Source organism: Odontesthes bonariensis, chromosome 4 (genome assembly GCF_027942865.1).
Source record: "Odontesthes bonariensis isolate fOdoBon6 chromosome 4, fOdoBon6.hap1, whole genome shotgun sequence".
NCBI lineage: Eukaryota > Metazoa > Chordata > Actinopteri > Atheriniformes > Atherinopsidae > Odontesthes > Odontesthes bonariensis.
This window is the reverse complement of record NC_134509.1, coordinates 42,809,335-42,832,075: the sequence shown is the minus strand read 5'-3', so window position 1 is coordinate 42,832,075 and position 22,741 is coordinate 42,809,335. Positions and strand designations below refer to the sequence as shown.

Below are 22,741 nucleotides of genomic sequence, written 5' to 3'. Positions count from 1 at the left end.
TGTGAACATTCTGTAGGCCCATTTGCTGTGACGGCTTGTTCAAATAAACTTCCCCAATGAAAGGCTGACCGACGCTTATTCGACTCCTTTTCTCCACAACATAATGGTGACCCCGAATTTGTGAGATTTTGCATCTGGAGCCCGGCGGAGCGTGTCCTCTGTGCCCCGACAACCGACATCAGCTGTGAAAGCCGGCAGGTGGGATTTTTTCCTAACCATTAAACAGCGGATTTCTGTTGGTGGTGCACAGCTGACGGCTCTTTCCGGTTTCCCCAAATTAAAAGAACACAGGAGAGAATATGGATACTGCATTCAGTAAGCATTTCATTGTTTTCCTCTGCGCAGGGGGGGCTGCTGAGATTATATGAGAAATTTTGGGCCAAGAGGAGCCGAATGTTTGAATTGAGATAAAAATTGGGCGAACAGCAGCTTATGTGAGATGTGTTTAGCAGACGGCTGTGAACAGCTGGTCGGGCTATTGTGTTGATATATTTTTTTGTGGTGATTAAAGAAGGGCTAGTCGCTAACGCTCTGGCAGGTAATGAATCGGATGAGTTCGAACTGGATTGATGAATACGCTTTAAAGAAGCGAACAGGTTGTTGAGCAACCGTTCATGGTGTCTCTTGCAACCAACAGCCATCCTTCAATGCATTGGGGGGGGAATACTGGCGGAGGTACGGGGCACATTAGTCATTAAATATATGTGGAAATCATTTTCACTAGTCAAGGAGTAGACGAATACTGATAATTGATTGACTTGCGAACAGAAAAAGTTTGAAGGTGGAATCAATAAGACTTTCAAGAAAACTCTGAAAAGTAAAATCCAGTTCTATAGGGGCACATTTTAAATATATGTTTATATCATTTTATATCTGCTTAATACTCTTTGGAGTTATCCGAGACATCAGTATAAAGACATTTTTTTTAGAAGAAAATTCAAATTCGTTCATGAATTGGCCACAGGAGATGATTATAAAGAGGTCACAGGGAGGCTGATAAAGTAGTTACACGTCAGCGTCTGTTGCTTTGGTCCTTAGAGACCATATCACAAGGCTTGTAGAGAAAACACATTTTGTATTTCATATATTGCCTACACCAATATCTCCTGAAAAATTAAAAGTCTGAATGAAAGAAATTGAGAATTTAAAACTGAAGATTTGAACGGTGACTGACACAAAACTCTGACCGACTGACTTGGGGTTTGTGTGTGACCGGTCTTTGTCTGTCAATGTGTGTGAAATCCTGCTGTTTTATGTGAATCTAAAAAAAGAAGAAAAGAAAAAAGTTATTTTGTGTGAGAAATCAAGGTTCCAACTCATCTCATCCCTTGACCTTTGAGTATTTTTAGTCATTTTGAGTATTTAGGATTAAGAACACACACGTAGTTTTGGTGAATATAATCGAAGTTCCATACACATTCGCACATAGAGTTAACACAACGTCTTACATATATAATCTTAAGCTAAATAAAAGATTAGAAGTGCAGAGACACTCAGATTTGATTCATTGTTATAATTGCCGCATTGATAGTTTGTTGAAATAATGTTGATTTCTTTAATATTGTGAATTTTTGTTGAGTACATCCTATTATTATTGAATTATTGAATACCGCTGTGATTTGTTTTGGGTTTCTAAGTTCTGTGTTCAACAGGCTTGTTGAAGGTGTTTGGGTTTCAGGGGGGAGAGCGAGGTGCTGCGCGTGCACGCTGCTTGTGCAGATGCACGCCGTTTGTCCTTGACATTCTTGTGCTGTTTCCACACTCACAAATGTTCGTGTGTAATCACATTTTCTTTCCTTTTTGTTTTCCAGGGCACTTTATGGTTGAACTGTAATAATTATTAGTTTCTTTAGGTAATGTGCTAATTGCAGAGTTGTTATCAGTCGAGTAAATGAGGGTTTCGCAATCTTAGAGGAGAGTTTCTGCTTCTAAGCCATTGTTTGTCACGCCATTTGACGTGATTTTTGACATTCCTGATAAAGAAAGTTCTTCGCTTATGCATCGTTTCTGTATCCTTTGGTCTGTATTTCCCCCTGTCCACAGCTAGTAAAGTGAATTTCTTTCTCTTTCTTAATTTATTACAAAAGTGTGACAAACGCCATTTTGAGTTAGGGTGTGTTTCAATTGTTATGTCTTGATCATAAGATTACATATTGGGAGGAGTCAATAATCATCCTTTTCTTCACTGCCATGTGCAGATATGACAGAAGACGACTACCTAAACTTTACTCCAGCAGCACTTGACTCTCTTGTTGACAGCACTATAGTTTCAATGCGTACAGCACTGGACAATGTTGCCCCTCTGAAAAGGAAGGTAATCAGTCAGAAGAGGTTGGCTCCTTGGTATAATTCACAGCTGCGTGCTTTAAAGCAGACCGCAAGAAAGCTGGAGAGACAGTGGCGTTCCTCTAATTTAGAAGAGTCTCAGTTAGTCTGGAAAGATAGTTTAACAATGTATAAGAAAGCCCTTCGTAAAGCTAGAACTGCTTATTATTCATCATTGATAGAAGAGAATAAGAATAATCCCAGGTTTCTTTTCAGCACTGTAGCCAGTCTGACTAAGAGTCCGAGCTCTGCTGAGCCAGGTATTCCTTTAACTCTCAGCAGTGATGATTTCATGAGCTTCTTTATTAATAAAATTGTTTCTATCAGAGAGAAGATTGATGGAGTCCTTCCCACTATTATTAGTGATGTATCATCAAGTACAGCAGCTTTAGAAGTATCTTTAGAACCTGATTTATATTTAGAAGGCTTCTGCCCAGTTGATCTCTCTGATCTAACAACAGCAATAGTCTCTTCTAAACCATCAACTTGTGTTTTAGACCCAATCCCAACCAGACTGTTCAAGGAGGTTTTCCCATTAATTGACACTTCCATATTGGATTTGATCAATCTGTCTTTGTTGACAGGATATGTACCTCAGACTTTTAAGGTTGCTGTAATTAAACCTTTACTTAAAAAACCTACTCTTGATTCAGAAGTGTTAGCTAATTATAGACCTATATCCAATCTCCCTTTTATGTCTAAAGTTCTTGAAAAAATAGTTGCAGCTCAGCTTTGTGATCATTTACACAGAAATAATCTGTTTGAAGAGTTTCAGTCAGGATTCAGAGTGCATCATAGCACAGAAACAGCACTGCTGAAAGTTACCAATGATCTCCTCTTAGCCTCTGATAGCGGACTTGTGTCTGTGCTTGTCCTGTTGGATCTCAGTGCTGCATTTGATACGGTCGATCACAGTATCTTATTACACAGACTTGAACATGTTATTGGGATTAAAGGAACTGCATTAGGCTGGTTTAAGTCATATTTATCTGATAGATTTCAGTTTGTTCTTGTAAATGAAGAATCTTCCTCACACACCAGAGTAAGTCATGGAGTTCCTCAGGGTTCTGTGCTTGGACCGATTCTTTTTACTTTATACATGCTTCCATTAGGTAACATTATTAGACAGCATGGCATAAATTTCCATTGCTATGCTGATGATACTCAGCTGTACTTATCTATAAAACCAGATGAACCCAATAGGTTGGTCAGACTACAAGCATGTCTTAAAGACATAAAGACCTGGATGACTCAGAACTGTCTGCTGCTAAATTCAGACAAAACTGAAGTCGTTATCTTTGGACCTGAGCGTTTCAGGGAGAAATTGTCTAGCTATATAGTTACTCTAGATGGTATTTCCTTGGCTTCTAGTTCTACAGTGAGGAACCTTGGAGTTATTTTTGACCAGAACTTATCATTTGACTCGCATATAAAACAGGTTTCTAGGACTGCCTTCTTTCACCTTCGTAATATTGTTAAAATCAGGAACATCTTGTCTCAGAGTGATGCAGAAAAACTAATTCATGCATTTGTTACTTCAAGATTGGACTACTGTAATTCTTTATTATTGGGCTATCCCACATATTCTCTGAAAAGCCTCCAGCTGATCCAAAATGCTGCAGCCAGAGTCCTGATGAGAACTAACAGCAGAGATCATATTTCTCCAGTTTTAGCTTCTCTTCATTGGCTCCCTGTTAAATTCAGAATAGAATTTAAGATTCTTCTCCTTACATATAAAGCTCTTAATGACCGAGCTCCATCATATCTTAAAGATCTCATTGTAAGATATTTTCCTAACAGAGCACTTCGTTCCCAAACTGCAGGTTTACTTGAGGTTCCCAGAGTTTCTAAAAGTAGAATGGGAGGCAGAGCCTTCAGTTATCAGGCCCCTCTATTGTGGAATAAGCTGCCAGTAAATGTCCGGGAAGCAGACACCGTTTCCACTTTTAAGACCAGGCTTAAAACTTTCCTTTTTGATAAAGCTTATAGTTAGGGATGGCTCAGGTGATCCTGAAACATCCCATAGTTAAGCTGCTATAGGCCTAGACTGCTGGGGGGCCTCATCTGACACACCTTTCCTCACTTTACTCTCTTTATGTATATGTGATATTATTATGGTCATTAACTCGTGTTTCCCTGTTCCAACAGATATCCTTTGAATGGTGTTACAGTGCCGCCGTCGCGGTGGCCCCCTGCCCCCCCCCCCCCCCTTTTCTGTCTTCTCAAACCCCAGCTGGTCGAGGCGGATGGCCACCCTTCCTGAGTCTGGTTCTGCCAGAGGTTTCTTCCTGTTAAAAGGGAGTCGTTTCTCTCCACAGTCGCCTCAGGCACGCTCAGGCCAGGAGATTGGACCGAAAAACAAAAAGTTTTCAGTGCAATCTGTTGGTTTTCTTAGCTAGGAAATTGTTTTTGAATTGGCTCTATATGAACGAATTGGATTATTTAATGAATTATGATTATTATTAATTAATTGAATTCCAATTGGCTTGAATTGGACTTACTATCTAAGTGCCTTGAGATGACATTTGTTGTATTTGGCGCTATATAAATAAAAATGAATTGAATTGAATAAGAGCCTGGGAGGCAGGCTTAGAGGTGTGTTCATATTTTATTGGTCAGAATTTACATGTCCCCGACGTGTTTCATTGGAGGTAGGTTTAGAGGTGTGTTCAGATTTCATTGGTCAGAATTTACGTAGCTGTGACGTGCATTGTATCATCTGGATTGGTGGAGAGACAGTGGCCCTCATTTATCAAACTTGCGTAAGACGAAAAACGTGCGTAGGTCGTGTGTACGTTCTTTTCTGCGCAAAGGTTGGCATTTATCAAATCCATCGTGAACGCAGGAAAGATGAAATCGCCACGACCACTGCACGAAAAGAGGGATTTGTGTCACTGTGGACGGCAGTGAACTTCCGCGAATTTGCCTAATTTTCGGACGCACCTGGGCGCTTGCAGGCAGACAAACTTTAAGTTTGTTGAGCGACAAAATCGTCGGAAACGAACCCAACTCGCGGCGGGCTCTCACAGCGGGGTGCTAATGCCCCAGCGATTAGCACCCCGCTGTGAGAGTGCCTGGACCTCTCACTGGCCTCGCTGGTATTGGACAAAAAAGGCACGTGATTACATGAAAAAGCTCCTGCAAAGCTGTCCGCCCATTGGCCAATAAGGTTAATATATGCATACTTTATATGGGCATATCATTCAGCAATTATGATTAATAATTGTGATTATGATTACTAATATTCCTGGGATGTTTGTGTACTTCATATATTCACGTCATTCTTATAAGCTGCACTATGACTAGGCTAATGCAGGCATGAATGACGTGAATCTATTGAGAATGAAAAAGGAAACTTTTTTTTTTTTTTAAAGCGCTTTTATTGCCACACCACACAATGTACATAGCTTACATTGTAATAAGAACCATGTTGATAATAAAGAATTGAAAACTATATACACACACTGCTGTAGCCTACAATATACACAATAAGTCTAAACGCCGCCGTTTGGAATCCGCATTACTCCGGTCCCTGCAGGGTCTGCGGGAGTTGTCAGACGTCCTCATCCTGGATCAGAAGCTGGCTTCTGGGAGCTGTTGGAATAACCAATAAATAATCCATGCACAGCATATTGACAACTTGTCTATAAAGTAACAAAAGTCATATTGACAGTGTATATGTTCTTACTCTCTTTCACTCTTCTGTGGTGAGACTGTGAGTATTTCGGGTTGGCTTCAAGACGCGCCTGTAGCACAGCACACAGGTCCGTCACGCAGCTAAAAACAACAAACAAGAGGAATGAATAAAATGACCAGTGCTTAAAAGTGTCAGTGCCAGCCGTGGTAAAAGTCAGCGCCGCTCACCCTCGATAGTGTCCCCGTCTGCCTCTCTGAAGTTCGGACTGTTTGACACCGCCTCCTTCAAGCGACTCGTTACATCCATATTGTGAGGTGACAGTAGCCTGTAAAAACAACAGGCCTATGGTTAATAAAAAAAACTGCATTAACGTAACATCGGGTCCAACTCAACTAGATATTGGGAGAACATTCACTTATTCTTACCCTTGACCTGGATTATAATGCCACGGTGAGTTATGCAGGCGGCGAACTGCTTCCTATAAATTGAAAACACGAAATTCATTTTTTTAAATAAAGCAACTCACACTGGTTTTCACGTGATGGACACAATTAAGTTGAGTTTAGCCTAAAGCCACAGTCAATAACCTACTCTTACCGCGATTTTCGGATTCTGTATCCGCCTTCTCTTGGGGGTGCGCTCTTCAACTTCTCTGGAATGTAACTCCAGTCCGTTCTCGACGGCCATCTTGCCTCCAACCTAGCGAATCTCTGGTCCATTCCCTCCAGAACCCTCTCCACGACCGTATCCACGGTGCTGGCCACCATACGAGACATCCCGGTCATAGCATTCAACAGGACTTTCATTTTATCTGCCTGTAAGCAAGTGAGTAAGTAAGTTTAATATACAGCACATCAGCGAGAACTGTCCCAAGTGCTGTACAGTGTCAACAAGACTAAAATTAAACTATCAAATGGTCATGTGCAAGTAGAAAAAAACACACAAACCTGTAGACCCGCAGAGAGTTGCTGGGGAGTTGAAAGCTAGTAGTCTTCCAGCCCATTGTATTCCGCATACCAGGGCAGTTTTCACAGCACGGGACCTCAGCGATTTCTGTCTGCCTTTCTGCCGCCAGATCTGCTCCTTAAACTTTTTGTTTACACTGCACGACACAATGTTTCTCATACGTGATTGAACGAGAGCTTATGCGAGCCGTTAAGCTCCACCAATCATATGCGTATACGTCATTACACGGAATACTCGCGAGACAACCTCCCGTCCTTTTGCTATTTAATGTTGTCTGACCACAGCTGGCAATTTGCACTGTGTTGACACAAAAATGGACTCTGCAAGGACAAAGAAAAGACCTCGGCGATATTGTGACCATTGTGACACCGAATTAAGCCATACACAATAAAACACTGAGCGCACTACTGCACATTATGTATACAGGCCAGATTTCTATATTTTTATTTCTATATTTCTATTTTATTTAAGAAACCTTTTAGAATATTGCTTATTTTATCTTTATCTTATCTTTATTATTATACATTTGGACATCCAGTGCGGGCAACAAAGAAAATAATTTCATTGTTCAGGGAAACACGTTTCTAACTGCACACATGACAATAAACCTTTGAATCCTTGAATCCTTGAATTTTGCCCACAAAAAGCGGTATTACAAAAGAGGTGTTTGGGAGAAAAAAAACAGATATGCATCACCTGTCACCAGCAGACAGCGTGCACCTCTTCTTTTTCAAGACAACACAGCAACAAACTTGGCTGGAGTTGGAGGTGATGGTGAACGTGTAGAAACAGGCCTGCCCACCCCCCACCTCACCTCACCCCACCCCACTTGAAAATGACTGTGGCACCTCCTGACCTGATCACTGGCATTTACATATTAAAGGCTCTCCTAAGTAGGGGAGGGGAGGGGGGCATGGGGGAGCAGTTGCCAGGTCAATTTGCGACAATTTGGGCCAAGTTTTCACTTTTACCACCGCAAATGCAGGGGCTTAACGTATGCGGACATGTAAGGGGCCACATACATCCGCAAATCCCTCTTTTCATGCAGTGGACAGGTCTGAGGCCGTGTACGCACTTTTCCATTTTGACTTGCGGTGACTGCAATACAGCAGCGTCACTAGTGCGTGCTCAGGAGTCGCAACAAATCCCTAGGTTAAAATTACAGACTTATCACTTTAAAGAAGGCCCATGTTTTATTTGACTTCAACATAAATATAAACATAAACGCAAATTAAATAAATTAAACAAGTACAACTCCGTAATTGGAAGAGTGATGGCTCATTATTCAACCGCGCACCCTCACACCGAACAGGAGAGGCGCTTTAACACTGCGCATACGCGCACGCGTGCCACTGTGGAGAGGTGTACAGGGCTCCTAAAGCTGGATCTGTCTCTCGGCTGCGGGGGGAACCCTATCCGCCCGAAAAGGTATGCAATATTATTATTGCATGCGGGCCTCTCCATAACATTGCCCAAAAAAATGGAGTGCCATTTCCAGATGTACATCCAGAGGACCCCGCACCCAGAGATCCCTTCCACCAGCCTGCACAGCCAAGAGCGCTCAGGAGGAGAGAGGAACTTATTCAGCTATTCTGACTTTTGGGAAGCATTCTGTTATTCAAGGAAAAAAGAAAGGAGAACAACGATTTCTTTCAGCATTTATTCTGTGACTTCAGTGTTTCATTTATGTCTTTCAATGTACTGTCGATAGATTGCATGGTGTGTGTTAAAGCCATCATCCACTTCACGATCTCTGTTTGTCTTTCTAGGACCTCTGTGGTTAACATGGCTGGCCGGTGTGACGCTGCAGACCGGGGGGCAGAGGCAGAGGCAGAGGCTTCGGATGTTGACGGGCCGCGTATTTGTTGCCCGGATGCCACTTCAGATTCATCTGTGAATGAAAAATATTAGTTTGATTAGGAACCTCATTTGTGTTGAATATTAAAGCAACTGTTTTATTTAAACGTCTTGGGTGTGCAGTCATTCTTACCATTCTCGAGCTCTGACATGGGCGCATCAGTGTCAAGTTTCCCTGGCACGCCCGATGAGGACGTAGCTCCGATCAGGCCAGCCACCCTCTCCTCCAAGGCACTCAAATCCAAACCTGGATCGGACCCCCCCCCCCCAGTTTGTGACATGCTGCGTCGGAGAGCTGCGACCTTCTTTTTTTGGCCAATTTCATATCTGACCACTTCTTCCTGATCTTATTGGAGAAAAAGTAAAACATCGTTCAATTTTAGATTTCATTTAATCTGGAGTTTATCACATTTTATTGACCATCACAGTAGGGGAAAATACATAACTCACTTGAGCCTCTGCGTACGACGAGTTCTCCGCTCATATATACGATGCTTTCTACGACTGCTTGATAAATGAGGGCCATTGTGTATGGATCCGATCGGAAGCATCCAGATGTGAGCAAAGGTTGGGGCAACGCCTTTAGCCTGAGTCACTTCAAACAGAGTAAGCATTAACTGAGCTTTCGATTAGCAATAAATTAACATTGTTTAGCATTAGTAATACAGCCAGTATTGATTAGCAATAACTAGTATTGATTAGCAATAACTAGCATTGATTAGCGATAATTAGCATTGAGTAGCATAATTAGCATTGATTAGCATTGGTTAACAAGGAAACTAGTATTGATTAGCAATAAGTAGCATTGATTAGCAATAGTTAGTATTGGTTAGCATTTCTTAGCATTTCGTTAGCAATAATTAGCATTGATCAGAAATACAATTAGCATTGATTAGCAATAGCAATAAGGCAAATATTGGGTTAATTCTTAATTAGCAATAAGTTAGCATTTATTAGCAACAGCTAGGAAGCTAACATCAATTGGCATTGGTTAGCAAACATTAGCATTAGCAATAAGCTTATAATAACCTAACTCCAAACTAGAAATTAAAATAGCCACAAGCTAAATTAGCCTAACATTGAATTAACATTGGGTTAATTTTGAAACCAACCTAGAGCATAAGCTTTCAAAGCGAACATAGGCTAACATTAACATTATCTGAGATCTGGTGTCCTCATACAATGAGATGGTGGAAAATGCCAGATCTGACTATATTCGTCAACTGGTAACAGTAAATAAGAAAAACCCCAAAGTATTGTTTGACACGATAAATTCTCTTGTATGTCCTGCTGCACCAGTTACCCCTGTTTTTTGTGAAGCTGACAGCAATGCATTGTTGAGATTTTTTGTTGACAAAATTAAGATGATCAAGGAGAAAATCCCTCCCCCTTTGTGTGGAGCCCCTGCTGTCATTGAGCCTGTCTCCAGCTTGTGGTCCTCATTTAAGTTAGTGACTCTTGCTGATATCTCGGCATTGGTGACCCCAATACATTTAAGCATGCCATAGTGGAGCCCTTACTTAAAAAGACAGGCTTAGACCCGACTGTACTCAGTAATTTCAGGCCTATTTCAAAACTACCACTCTTGTCCAAGATCCTAGAGAAGGTGGTCTCTGAACAACTGTCATTATTCCTGGATCAAAGTAACATCCATGAGACGTTTCAGTCTGGTTTCCGCAAACATCACTCTACGGAGACGGCCTTGCTGAAAGTGTCCAGTGACATTCTGATGTCTGCTGATTCGGGAAAATGCACTGTTCTAGTTCTTTTAGATCTGTCCTCAGCCTTTGACACCATTGACCACCAAATCCTGCTGAGAAGACTGAGGGATGAAGTAGGTCTGTCAGGTTCAGTTCTACACTGGTTCTCGTCGTACCTTTCTGGGCGTAGTTTTAGTGTCACAGCTAACCAAATAAGTTCTGAGTCAGCAGATCTGCTGTGTGGAGTCCCTCAAAGTGCTGTCTTGGGTCCTGTATTATTTTTACTGTATTTGATCCCTTTGGGAAAAATCATCCAGAGATTTTCTGATGTTTCGTACCACATATTTGCTGATGATATCCAGCTTTACTGCTCTTTCAAGCCAACTGAGCCCCAGAGGCTAAACTCCTTAGTTCATTGTTTGGTGGAGATAAAACAATGGCTAAATGATAACACCTTGCAGCTAAATGTGGACAAAACAGGTTATTGCCCCTGATGACTCCATTCCAGGGATTAACCAGTACTTGGGTGACTTGGGCCAGTCTGTTAAAACGAGCCTCAGAAACCTGGGTGTTGTGTTTGACAAGGACATGTCATTAGTGCAACACTGCAAACAGCTGACCAAAAGCTGCTTTTTTCAACTGAGGAATGTCTCCAAACTCAGGAAAATGGTGTCACGGGATGATTTGGAGCTGATTATACATGCATTTGTGTCTTCGCGTTTGGACTATTGTAATAGTCTGTTTTCTTGTCTGAACAAGAAGGAGCTGTCTCGCCTGCAGTTGGTGCAAAACTCTGCTGCGAGAATTCTGACCCGCTCAAATAGGAGGACTCACATAACTCCTGTTCTTAAAGCTCTTCATTGGCTACCAGTTTCCTCTAGGATAAATTTTAAAATTTTGGTTTTAACTTTCCGAGCATTGCATGGTCAGGCTCCACCCTACATCAAAGATCTGATCCAGTCTTACACCCCAGCTAGGGTTCTGAGGTCTGTGGATCAGAATCTTCTGATGGTGCCACGCACGCGTTTCCGGACCAGAGGAGACCGATCCTTCCAGGCTGTTGCTCCCAGGCTTTGGAACGATCTTCCGCTCTCTCTGCGCTCGATGGAGTCTGTTGACGCCTTCAAAAGGCAACTTAAGACCTTTGTATTTGTTCAGGTTTTTTCTTAATTTTCTTAATTTTCTTAATTGTCTTAATTGTCTTAATCTTCTTAATTGTCTTGGGCTGCTATTATTGCCACTGAGTTGCTTTGGCCTTTTTAAACTTATACTTTTATGTACTTCTTAACTGTGTTTTTCTACTGTACCTGTAAAGCGCTTTGTGACCCTGGTCTGTGAAAGGCGCTGTACAAATAAATTACTTACTTACTTACTTACATTAGCATTGACAATATCCAAGGCAACAATTAGCATAATTAGCAGCATCTAAGCTAAATTTAGCCGAGCATTAAATTAGCATTGATTAGAGTTAATTTAATTTAAATTGATTTTCAAGAATTGGGAAAATAATAATAATAAGTAAATAAAAAAGTCAAAAGAAGGGAACTAATTAGGTGAAACAATGGATGTAACACCAACAATAACCATCAGCGCCAAGCATCCTGAACATTCCAAAGATATTAAAAAGATATCTCAAAAATGGGAAAAACGAACAAAAAATAAGTTCTCACCCTGGCCAAAAGGTGGCACTTTCAATGTAGCTGCCTGTAAGATTATGGAACAAAGGATTAAAGCTTACAAACCAAAGGACAAAAGCAAAAAGAGACAGGAAAAGAGAGCTTAAAATAAAAGTTTTACATTTCTTTGAAAATGCAGAGCTATATCCAACACTGCCAGGAGCAGTAAACATACAAGGAGATTCTGAAATGAAAAATCACAAAATATCTCATGAACGTCCAGAACCACAAATAGCTACATCAAGCAGTCATGGAGCTCCTGAGCCAGACGCCGTCTGTAATTCAGATCAGGCAAGGGGACAGCTCCCACAATACCAAAGGTCACCAGAACTGGCACCTCCAGTTCAAAAGGCATCTTCTGAAGAACATAAGAGTCCAACAGCGTCAGCACTGAGTTTGATAGAAATGACGCAGGGACAGTATGTGCCGTGGCAGACGCTCGTCCTAGGGGGGCTGGTTGCTCGATTGCCGGATGTTCACACAGGTGCAAGCAAATGGATAAGAGCTTTTGAACAAGAAACTGTGCATAAACTGTTGTCTGTTGGACACATTAAGGCAGTGTGGGCACTGTGTTTTGGAACTTCTACCATGGAGGGCATTTTGAGACACAGTGAGAATGACTGGATGTTAAGCCACCGAGCTGATGGAACTGACTTTAATGCATATCGAGCTGCACTCTGGAGAGCGTTACGAGCTGAGTTTTCTGTGGGAGTGGACCTCGAAGCATTAAAGGGGGAGCCACTGTCAGAAACAGAGAGTCCAGCTGTGTACATTGCACAACAATTGAAGAAATGGAGACAAGAGTCTGAGGGAGAAATCGAGAAGAGCCCAGCTTGGGTGACATTGTTCAGAGTTTCCATCAAAGAGGCTCTGCCTGCCCCAGTTCAGGGGAGGCTGGAGGATGTGGTGGGTTTGAATTCAATGTCATATGGGCAATTCCGAGACCACGTGGTGCATGCAGTAAACAAATACAGAAAAGAACTGAAACGGAAGGAGCAGGAGAAGGATATTCAAAGGGAACTTGGACGGTTGCAGTTAGAAGAACTGCAAGTGAAGCAAGAAGTACGAAATGAGGCCATGACAGCGGGGGCCGCTGAACAGCCATCACAGGGGCAAGTCCATCGTCGACCCTGTCAAAGGTCAAGAAGAGGTGCACCTGGAGGACGAAGGTCCTCGGGAGCATGTTGGGCCTGTGGCGAGAGGGGACACTTTGTTTACAGCTGTCCGAGAGCACCGAGAAACCCGAGTGTTCGGCAGGACCGTGGCCAGTCCCTGCGGGGCGGAGCAAGTGGCCCGGCAGGTCCAAGGCGTTCCTCTGGCAGAGGAATCCCAGTATTTGTTTGCATTGACATATAGAGGTAAGAAGTACACTTACACCAGACGTACTCAAAGGGTTTAAAAACCGCCCTCAGGTGTGTCATTATTACAAAACAAAACAAAGTTTCTAAATTTAAATTTAAATATGTCACTATTTCTAAATGTAAAATTAAATGTGCCACTATTACAACATTTCTAAAATTTAAACAAAACAAAGTTTCTAATTTACATTTTAGCATTGTTAGCCTAAATTAGAGTATCTATTTATCCCATAGGGAACTACTGATATCTCTCCATCCCACTTGGAGGGAGTAAGGAAAGCGCCATGTCCAAAATAAATAAATAAATAACTAAATGAATAAATAAATAAAATTAAAAATAAAACAATTATGATCTTTTTGGGGAAGATTTTGCAATAAAATTTGCTTCCTCTGAAAGGAATCATGGAAAATCCAAAGATCAAAGGTTGAAAGCACAACTGGAGAGGACAAACGAGGCTAAGTTCAATTCAATTCATTTTTATTTATATAGCGCCAAATACAACAAATGTCATCTCAAGGCACTTAGATAGTAAGTCCAATTCAAGCCAATTGGAATTCAATTAATTAATAATAATCATAATTCATAAAATAATCCAATTCGTTCATATAGAGCCAATTCAAAAACAATTTCCTAGCTAAGAAAACCAACAGATTGCACTGAAAACTTTTTGTTTTTCGGTCCAATCTCCCGGCCTGAGCGTGCCTGAGGCGACTGTGGAGAGAAACGACTCCCTTTTAAGAGGAAGAAACCTCTGGCAGAACCAGACTCAGGAAGGGTGGCCATCCGCCTCGACCAGCTGGGGTTTGAGAAGACAGAAAGGGGGGGAGGGCCGCAGCGGCGGCGGCGGCACTGTAACACCATTCAAAGGATATCTGTTGGAACAGGGAAACACGAGTTAATGACCACAATAATATCACATATACATAAAGAGAGTAAAGTGAGGAAAGGTGTGACAGATGAGGCCCCCCAGCAGTCTAGGCCTATAGCAGCTTAACTATGGGATGTTTCAGGATTACCTGAGCCATCCCTATTCAAGGTAAACACAAGAAACTTGTGCTAACGAAAAAATAAATAATAAAATAAAGGACCAGACTCAGTGAGTAATTCCCTATACTCCCTATATAGATCTGCTCCTCACACCACAACAACCATCTTTTTACAGCCACAAGCTACCTCAGCCTCTCACCAACTGCACACCAGTCACAGCGGGGTGGGGATGCAAACCCTGGTTCGGGTAGGGGGAGAAATAAAAGAGGTAAGATAAGCGGGAATGGGATTCAAACCCTGGTTCGGGTAGGGGGTAATGAAAGTATAGAGGGTGCCAGAGGTGGAGGCAGAACAAGACACACTAGCAGACACACTATCAGATTCAACAGACCTAACTATAAGCTTTATAAAAAAGGAAAGTTTTAAGCCTGGTTTTAAAAGTGGAAAGGGTGTCTGCTTCCCGGACATTTACTGGCAGCTTATTCCACAATAGAGGGGCCTGATAACTGAAGGCTCTGCCTCCCATTCTACTTTTAGAAACTCTGGGAACCTCAAGTAAACCTGCAGTTTGGGAACGAAGTGCTCTGTTAGGAAAATATCTTACAATGAGATCTTTAAGATATGATGGAGCTCGGTCATTAAGAGCTTTATATGTAAGGAGAAGAATCTTAAATTCTATTCTGAATTTAACAGGGAGCCAATGAAGAGAAGCTAAAACTGGAGAAATATGATCTCTCCTGTTAGTTCTCATCAGAACTCTGGCTGCAGCATTTTGGATCAACTGAAGGCTTTTCAGAGAATATGTGGGACAGCCCAATAATAAAGAATTACAGTAGTCCAATCTTGAAGTAACAAATGCATGAATTAGTTTTTCTGCATCACTCTGAGACAAGATGTTCCTGATTTTAACAATATTACGAAGGTGAAAGAAGGCAGTCCTAGAAACCTGTTTTATATGCGAGTCAAATGATAAGTTCTGGTCAAAAATAACTCCAAGGTTCCTCACTGTAGAACTAGAAGCCAAGGAAATACCATCTAGAGTAACTATATAGCTAGACAATTTCTCCCTGAAACGCTCAGGTCCAAAGATAACGACTTCAGTTTTGTCTGAATTTAGAAGCAGACAGTTCTGAGTCATCCAGGTCTTTATGTCTTTAAGACATGCTTGTAGTCTGACCAACCTATTGGGTTCATCTGGTTTTATAGATAAGTACAGCTGAGTATCATCAGCATAGCAATGGAAATTTATGCCATGCTGTCTAATAATGTTACCTAATGGAAGCATGTATAAAGTGAAAAGAATCGGTCCAAGCACAGAACCCTGGGGAACTCCATGACTTACTCTGGTGTGTGAGGAAGATTCTTCATTTAGAAGAACAAACTGAAATCTATCAGATAAATATGACTTAAACCAGCCTAATGCAGTTCCTTTAATCCCAATAACATGTTCAAGTCTGTGTAATAAGATACTGTGATCGACCGTATCAAATGCAGCACTGAGATCCAACAGGACAAGCACAGACACAAGTCCGCTATCAGAGGCTGAGAGGAGATCATTGGTAACTTTCAGCAGTGCAGTTTCTGTGCTATGATGCACTCTGAATCCTGACTGAAACTCTTCAAACAGATTATTTCTGTGTAAGTGATCACAAAGCTCAGCTGCAACTATTTTTTCAAGAACTTTAGACATAAAAGGGAGATTGGATATAGGTCTATAATGAGCTATCACTTCTTAATCAAGAGTAGGTTTTTGAAGTAAAGGTTTAATTACAGCAACCTTAAAAGTCTGAGGTACATATCCTGTCAACAAAGACAGATTGATCAAATCCAATATGGAAGTGTCAATTAATGGGAAAACCTCCTTGAACAGTCTGGTTGGGATTGGGTCTAAAACACAAGTTGATGGTTTAGAAGAGACTATTGCTGTTGTTAGTTCAGAGAGATCAACTGGGCAGAAGCCGTCTAAATACAAATCAGGTTCTAAAGATACTTCTAAAGCTTCTGTACTTGATGATACATCACTGATAATAGTGGGAAGGACTCCATCAATCTTCTCTCTGATAGAAACAATTTTATTAATAAAGAAGCTCATGAAATCATCACTGCTGAGAGTTAAAGGAATACCTGGCTCAGCAGAGCTCGGACTCTTAGTCAGACTGGCTACAGTGCTGAAAAGAAACCTGGGATTATTCTTATTCTCTTCTATCAATGATGAATAATAAGCAGTTCTAGCTTTACGAAGGGCTTTCTTATACATTGTTAAACTATCTTTCCAGACTAACTGAGACTCTTCTAAATTAGACGAACGCCACTGTCTCTCCATCTTTCTTGCAGTCTGCTTTAAAGCACGCAGCTGTGAATTATACCAAGGAGCCAACCTCTTCTGACTGATTACCTTCCTTTTCAGAGGGGCAACATTGTCCAGTGCTGTACGCATTGAAACTATAGTGCTGTCAACAAGAGAGTCAAGTGTTGCTGGAGTAAAGTTTAGGAAGTCGTCCTCTGTCATATCTGCACATGGCAGTGAAGAAAAGGATGATGGAATTAATTCTTTAAATCTGGTTACAGCATCCTCTGATAGACACCTTCTATATGTAAATTTCTTCTCAGAAACTGTATAGTCAAGTAATGTAAACTCAAAGGTTATCAGAAAATGGTCAGATAAGACAGGGTTATGAGGGAACACTGTTAACTGTTCACTCTCAATGCCATAAGTCAGAACAAGATCAAGGGTGTGATTAAGGCAGTGAGTCGGTCCCTGAACACTCTGAGAAAATCCAATAGAGTCCAATATAGAATTAAAGTTCATATTCAGGCTGTCATTTTCAACATCTACATGAATATTAAAGTCACCCACTACAATGACTTTTATATTTGATTATAGAGTAGACTACGATAGTGAGTTTGAATACTTTATAAGTGATGGATTTAATAATGTCAGTGGAACTCACATAGGTAATACTACTGTTAAATGCAATGTCACATGGGTTTTATCTTGGTTTCCACACGCAAATATGAAACCAAGATTTATTAGGACACCTGTGTGGTTTGAAAATCCGGTTCCTTTGGATCAATAATGTGAAAATATAGAAATGATCATTTTAACTCTATATCTTTTTGGGGATCAGACACAATCGGTAGCTGAGAGTTACTGGATGTGTGGAGATGATGTTTTGTTAAATGTGTTACCCAACAGGTGGATAGGTCTGTGTGCACTTGTGAGGATGAAAACATCAGTTGTGTTAATGTATGACAAGGTAAACGAGATGCTGGGGTTTGGATGTGGAAAAAGGGAGAGTTAAAAGATCTAGTGGTAACTACATCAGGGATAAGCACGTTTACTTGGATGCAATAGGGCAGCCGAGAGGGATTCCTTTTGAGTTCAAAGCACGCAGTGAGATCGCAGCTGGATTTGAGTCTATTTTGCCGTGGATCACAATTAACAAAATGTGGAGTGGATTAATTACATATACTACAATCAACAGAGAATTCTTAACTACACGAGTGAAGGGTTTGCAGCCTTTGGAGAACAACTACATGAGACGAGTAGGATGGCTTGGCAGAACAGACAAGTTTTAGATTGGATATTAGAAGGGAAAAGTGGTGTTTGCCAGTTGGTTGGGGAAAATGTTGTACATTTATACCCGGGAACACTGCAGCTGATGGGACCTTTACAACGGCCATGAAGGGGATCAGGAAAATGAAAGAGGAGCTGAAGAGTAATGCTGGTGGGAGTGAATGGTGGTGGACTGGTCTGTTTGGGATTTTGGGAGAAGGGGGAGCGAGGACAGTTAAAGCGGGAATAGCTATATTGTTGATAGTGAGGATGGTTTCCCTATTGGTGTGTTGCATTATACCCATTCTGAGAAGGTGGTTGCTGTAAGTGATGTTCAAACAAACAGTGGAAGAAACCAGGATGCAGCTGACCATGCGAGACCAGGTCTGAGGACCAACGCATGGAAGAGCTGGTCAACGAATGAAGGTTACCAACGGACGGTTCACAAGATTCTTTCCTCGGGTGTGGAACCAAGTATAGTCTGACAGGGAGAAGAGATGCTGAAGATCTCTTTGATTGGGAGTGACGTACTGGCGACCTCTCCTCCCAGAGTTAGCTTAGCAGGTCCAGACCCAGCCGGACGGATGTTTGGCCAGAAGCAGACGGCACCAGAGTACGGGAGATGGGACGGGACTGGAAGAGCTGCAGTACATTGCATTTTATTACTGTTGTTGTGTGATAATCCATAATTTTATGTATTGTACTTGGTACAAAACTGTGATTTATTCATTTGATGATGGTAGTGTATTCATTCTATGTGTATTATCAATCAGAACTGATCACTAATGTCCATTGCCAGTTGTGTCAGTCAACGGTTCGGAGTGCGACCTTTGGTAAAGTGGTCGGTCGCCAAGTGGGGGGGGCCGTAGGAGAGTTTTCCCATAAATAAGAACATGAGTTACGAAAGTAGTGGCCGGTGGGTTTTTCGCTCCTATGCACTGCGAACAGTGGACAAGTTCAATTCAATTCATTTTTATTTATATAGCGCCAAATACAACAAATGTCATCTCAAGGCACTTAGATAGTAAGTCCAATTCAAGCCAATTGGAATTCAATTAATTAATAATAATCATAATTCATAAAATAATCCAATTCGTTCATATAGAGCCAATTCAAAAACAATTTCCTAGCTAAGAAAACCAACAGATTGCACTGAAAACTTTTTGTTTTTCGGTCCAATCTCCCGGCCTGAGCGTGCCTGAGGCGACTGTGGAGAGAAACGACTCCCTTTTAACAGGAAGAAACCTCTGGCAGAACCAGACTCAGGAAGGGTGGCCATCCGCCTCGACCAGCTGGGGTTTGAGAAGACAGAAAGGGGGGGGGCACTGTAACACCATTCAAAGGATATCTGTTGGAACAGGGAAACACGAGTTAATGACCACAATAATATCACATATACATAAAGAGAGTAAAGTGAGGAAAGGTGTGACAGATGAGGCCCCCCAGCAGTCTAGGCCTATAGCAGCTTAACTATGGGATGTTTCAGGATTACCTGAGCCATCCCTATTCAAGGTAAACACAAGAAACTTGTGCTAACGAAAAAATAAATAATAAAATAAAGGACCAGAATAAAATAAAGGACCAGTATAAAATAAAGGACCAGAATAACAAGTGTGATGGCGATGTTAAAATTTGTATTGTTGTTGAATTCAGTATCATTTAATGTGATTCGGGTACATATATGTATGCCTTTTCATGTATTCAATATGTTCCCTTTGACTTAAAATGTAGAATTATTAGAATAATTTAGTGTTGATTATGTTACTTAATTAGTTATGTTAATTATGTGGGATGATTTTCTTTCATTTTAGATTATTTCTTTATTAAATCACTGATAAGTGATTTCAGGGGGGACTATGTGGGAGAGAAATGTCATGACATGGCCTAATTACATTGTGTGCTTTGTTGTTCGGTTCATATGAATATTGTTGAAGGTTAGCTCCTCCAGGATGTCCCTTTTGGGGACTTCCTGGAGGAGCTGGACACTCTTGTCTCTCACTTCCCTGATGATGGCTCCGGCCTCACCCTTCTCGGTGATTTCAACATCCAGACAGAGAAGCGTCACCCTCTTGTTTCTCTTCTCTCCTCCTTCGACCTAGCTCTCTCCCCATCTCCTCCTACCCACAAGGCTGGCAACATACTGGACCTTATCTTCACCAGGCACTGTTCTAGCGCCAACCTCTCTGTCACTCCTCTTCATCTCTCTGACCACTACTTCATGTGCTACACCCTCTCCCTCTCCTCTCCTCCCTCCCGACCTCCCCCCACCCACTTGGTATCTTCTCGTCCCAATCTCCGCTCTCTCTCCCCCACTGACTTCTCCTCTTCTGTTCTCTCTGCTCTGCCTGCCCCTGAATCTTTTTCTCTTCTTTCCCCTGACACTTCTACTGATCTTCTTCTCTCCACCCTGTCCTCCTCTCTGGACAAACTCTGTCCCCTCACCTCCAGGCCTGCACGCTCAGCTCCACCTGCCCCTTGGCTGTCGGACTCAGTGCGTACTGAGAGGCGGAGCGTGAGGGCGGCTGAGCGCAAATGGAGGAAAAGAGACCTTCTTGCCTTCCAGTCCTTGCTTTCCACTTTTTCCTCCTCTCTCTCTGCTGCAAAAACTGCCTTCTTCTGTAACAAAATTCAAACTTCTGCTTCCAACCCCAAAAAACTCTTCCACACTTTCTCATCCCTCCTCCAACCCCCACCCCCTCTCCCCTCCTTTGACAAGAAGGTTAACGATATCCGATCTTCCTTCCCTCACCTCCCAGCTGTCCACACCACCCACACCTGTCGCTCTCCCACTCCTCCCTCTCTACCACCTTCTCCCTCACCTCCCTCTCTGTCCCACTTCTCTCCCCTCTCTGCAAATGAGGTCCTTCACCTTGTAACATCCAGCCGCCCCACCACATGTTCCCTTGACCCAGTCCCTTCCCCTCTCCTTCATTCTGCTGCACCTGATCTTCTTCCTTACCTGACCCACCTCATTAACACATCTTTGACATCAGGCTCTTTTCCTTCAGCTTTCAGGACTGCCAGAGTCACTCCTCTTCTAAAGAAACCAGCTCTTGACCCTTCAGAGATCAAGAATTACAGACCGGTATCCCTTCTACCCTTTCTGTCCAAAACTCTTGAACGTGCTGTCTTTAAACAACTGTCCTCTTACCTCCACCAGAACAACCTCTTGGATCCCTACCAGTCCAGGTTCAAGGTGGGCCACTCAACTGAGACGGCCCTCCTAGCAGTAACTGAGTCACTCCAAACTGCTCGAGCTAACTCTCTGTCCTCTGTCCTGATTCTCCTGGACCTGTCTGCAGCATTTGACACAGTGAACCACGACATCCTTCTCTCTACCCTGGAGGGAATGGGGGTTTCTGGCTCTGCACTCTCCATGTTCTCATCCTACCTGACAGATCGCTTCTACCAGGTAACACTGAGAGGGTCTGTGTCGAAGCCACGTAGGCTCACCACTGGGGTTCCCCAAGGTTCGGTCCTGGGTCCTCTTCTTTTCTCCCTCTACACATCATCTCTTGGTTCTGTCATCCACTCCCATAACTTTTCCTACCACTGCTATGCAGACGACACCCAGCTGATTCTGTCTTTTCCCCCTTCTGACACCCAAGTGGAAGCACGCATTGCTGCGTGCCTGGCAGACATCTCGGGGTGGATGTCGATACACCACCTTAAGCTCAACCTGGACAAGACTAAGCTGGTGTTTCTCCCGGGGAAGGGCTGCCCGTTCCGAGATCTGGCCATCACCATGGATGACTCTGTGGTGATGTCAACCCGGACCGCGAGGAGTCTGGGTGTGACCCTGGACGACCAACTGTCGTTCTCGCCAAACATCGCATCAGTGACCCGTTCCTGACGATTCCTCCTCTACAACATCCGGAGGATTCACCCCTTCCTCACCGACAAGGCAGCACAGGTGCTCATCCAGGCTCTGGTCATCTCCCGCCTGGACTACTGCAACTCCCTCCTTGCTGGCGCCGCGGCTTCTGCCATCAGACCTCTGGAGCTGGTTCAGAAAGCTGCTGCTTGTCTGGTGTTCAACCTCCCCAAGTTCTCCCACACCACTCCCCTTCTCCGCTCTCTACACTGGCTCCCTGTAGCTGCTCGCATCCAGTTTAAGACTCTGGTGCTGGCCTACAGGGCAGTGGAAGGAGCAGCTCCTTCATACCTCCAGGCTATGGTCAAGCCCTACACCCCCGCCCGACCACTTTGCTCTGCGGCCACCAGGCGCCTGGCTGCCCCGTCACTCAGGGGTCCCTGCGCACGATCGACACGGTCACGGCTTTTCTCTGTTCTGGCACCCCGATGGTGGAACGATCTCCCAACTGATATCAGGACAGCTGAGTCGCTGCCCATCTTTTGCCGCAGGCTGAAAACCCACCTCTTCAGGAAAAACTACCCTGATCCGTCCTAGTTCCTTACGCACTTATTGTTTCCTCCACCACTGGCACCCTCTATATTTTCATTACCCCCTACCCGAACCAGGGTTTGAATCCCATTCCTGCTTTTCTTACCTCTTTTATTTCTTCCCCTACCCGAACCAGGGTTTGCATCCCATTCCTGCTTTTCTTACCTCTTTTATTTCTTCCCCTACCCGAACCAGGGTTTGCATCCCCACCCCGCTGTGACTGGTGTGCAGTTGGTGAGAGGCTGAGGTACCTGACTTATCGCACTTACTCTA

The 22,741-nt window shown here is 42.9% G+C and overlaps 1 pseudogene; it reads left to right on the top strand.

The window, feature by feature from the left end:
• The first annotated feature begins 18,189 nt into the window (after positions 1-18,189).
• On the top strand, positions 18,190-22,474 carry LOC142379173 (uncharacterized; annotated as a pseudogene).
• Positions 22,475-22,741: the final 267 nt, after the last annotated feature.